General features: G+C 52.4%; 1 protein-coding gene across 2 annotated transcripts in view; it reads right to left on the bottom strand.

Annotated features, from left to right (window-relative positions):
* atp6v0a2b (ATPase H+ transporting V0 subunit a2b) overlaps positions 1-2,500 on the bottom strand; it is a 21,890-nt gene that overhangs the window by 10,389 nt on the left and 9,001 nt on the right. The gene's annotated exons all lie outside the window — the stretch shown is intronic.

Below are 2,500 nucleotides of genomic sequence, written 5' to 3'. Positions count from 1 at the left end.
CTGCATCACGTCTCAAAAAAGTTGGGACAGGGCTGTGTTTCCCAGTGTGTAGCAGAACATCTGTCCATTAACATCTGGGAACTGAGGAGACCAGTTGCTGGAGTTTTGGGACAGGAATTTGTCCCATATGTCTCTGATACAGGATTGTAGTTGTTCAACAGTTCTGGGTTTCCTTTGTTGTGTTTTTCGTTTCATGCTGCATCAAATGTTTTCAGATGGTAAAAGGTCTAGACTGCAGACTGGTCAATTCAGCACCTGGACTCTTCTACTACAAAGTCATGCTGTTGTAATAGATGCAGTATGCAGTTAGCATTATCTTGCTCAAATACACTTTAGTCCGGAGGACGTGGTGTCCATGGCTTCCAAAAATAAATAAAACATTTTGATTTGTCTGACCACAGAACAGTTTTCCACTGTGCCTCAGTAGATTTTAAATGAAATTTGGCCAGAGAAGATGGTGATGTTTCACACATGCCTTCTCCTTTACATGAAAGGAGAGATTTAACCTGCATTTGTGGATGACCTGCAAACTGCAAGATGTTAATGAGCCCATGCAGTGATTCAATTACAGAATTATGAAGGTTTTAAACGCAGTGGCCCCTGAAGATCCAATATTGATTTTCGCCCATGTCCCTCGAGATTTCTCCAGACTTTTGATAATAATATGGTTTGTAAAAGATGATGTTCAACTGTTATGTAATCTGATGTTGAGAAACATTATGGCGAAATTGTTCCACAGTTTGTAGACGCAGTCTTTCACAGACTGGTGAAGCTCCGCCCATCTTTACTTCTGAGACACTCTGCCTCTCTGACATACACTGTTTATACCCCATCATCTTACTGACCTGCTGTCAATGATCCTCGTTAGTTAATACGTGTCTCCAACTGTTTCAGTTAAATAACACGCACTTTTTCCAGACTTTTACTTCGTCCCAACTTTTTTTTAAAGCCCTTATTTTATTTTATTTTTTACTTGAAACGGTACATTTCCCCTCTCCTTGAACTGCCACCTTAACGTGGTGGAGGGGTTTGAGTACTCGAATGACCCTAGGAGCTATGTTGTCCGGGGCTATATGCCCCTGGTAGGGTCTCCCAAGGCAAACAGGTCCTGGGCGACGGGTCAGACTAAGAGCGGTTCAAAACCCCTTATGAGAGATACTACATCAGGGACCGTGACGTCGCCCGGTATGGCGCAGCCGGGGCCCCACCCTGGAGCCAGGCCCGGGGTTGGGGCTCGTATGCGAGCGCCTGGTGGCCGGGACTTCCCCCACAGGGTCCGGCCGGGCTCAGCCCGAAGGAGCGACGTGGGGCCGCCTTCCAGTGGGCTCACCACCTGCAGGAGGGACCGTAAGGGGCCGGTGCTAAGAGGATCGGGCAGCAGTCAAAGGTGGAGGCCTCGACAACCCGATCCCTGGACACGGAAGCTAGCTCTAGGGACGTGGAATGTCACCTCGCTGGCGGGGAAGGAGCCTGAGATTGTGCGTGAGGTTGAGAGGTTCCGACTAGAGATAGTCGGGATCACCTCTACGCACGGCCTGGGCTCTGGAACCACACTCCTCGAGAGGGGATGGACTCTTTACAACTCTGGAGCTGCCCATGGTGAAAGGCGTCGGGCTGGTGTGGGTTTGCTTATAGCCCCCCAGCTCAGCCGCCATGTGTTGGAGTTTACCCCGGTGAACGAGAGGGTCGTTTCCCTGCGCCAACGGGTCGGGGATAGGTCTCTCACTGTCGTGTGTGCCTACGGGCCAAACGGCAGTATAGAGTACCCGGCCTTCTTGGGGTCTCTGGGAGGGGTGCTGGACAGTGCTCCGACTGGGGACTCCGTCGTTCTACTAGGAGACTTCAATGCACACGTGGGCAGCGACAGTGACACCTGGAGGGGCGTGATTGGGAGGAACGGCCCCCCTGATCTGAACCCGAGCGGTGTTCAGTTATTGGACTTCTGTGCTAGTTACAGTTTGTCCATAACGAACACCATGTTCAAGCATAAGGGTGTCCATCAGTACACGTGGCACCAGGACACCCTAGGCCGTAGGTCGATGATCGACTTTGTGGTCGTTTCATCTGACCTGCGGCCGTATGTCTTGGACACTCGGGTAAAGAGAGGGGCGGAGCTGTCAACTGATCACCACCTGGTGGTGAGTTGGATCCGATGGCGGGGGAGGAAGCTGGACAGACTCGGCAGACCCAAGCGTACTGTGAGGGTCTGCTGGGAACGTTTGGCCGAGCCTCCTGTCAGAGAGATCTTCAACTCCCACCTCCGGCGGAGCTTTGACCAGATCCCGAGGGAGGCCGGAGATATTAAGCCCGAGTGGACCATGTTCTCCACCTCCATTGTCGAAGCGGCCGCTCGGAGCTGTGGCAGTAAGGTCTCCGGTGCCTGTCGAGGCGGCAATCCCCGAACCCGGTGGTGGAAACCGGAAGTAAGGGATGCCGTCAAGCTGAAGAAGGAGTCCTACCTGGCCTGGTTGGCTTGTGGGACTCCTGAGGCAGCTGACGG

This window comes from Silurus aristotelis, assembly GCF_946808225.1.
Source record: "Silurus aristotelis genome assembly, chromosome: 23".
Classification (NCBI taxonomy): Eukaryota; Metazoa; Chordata; class Actinopteri; order Siluriformes; family Siluridae; genus Silurus; species Silurus aristotelis.
Note: the sequence above shows the minus strand (reverse complement) of the source record. Positions and strands in the feature narration are given on the sequence as shown.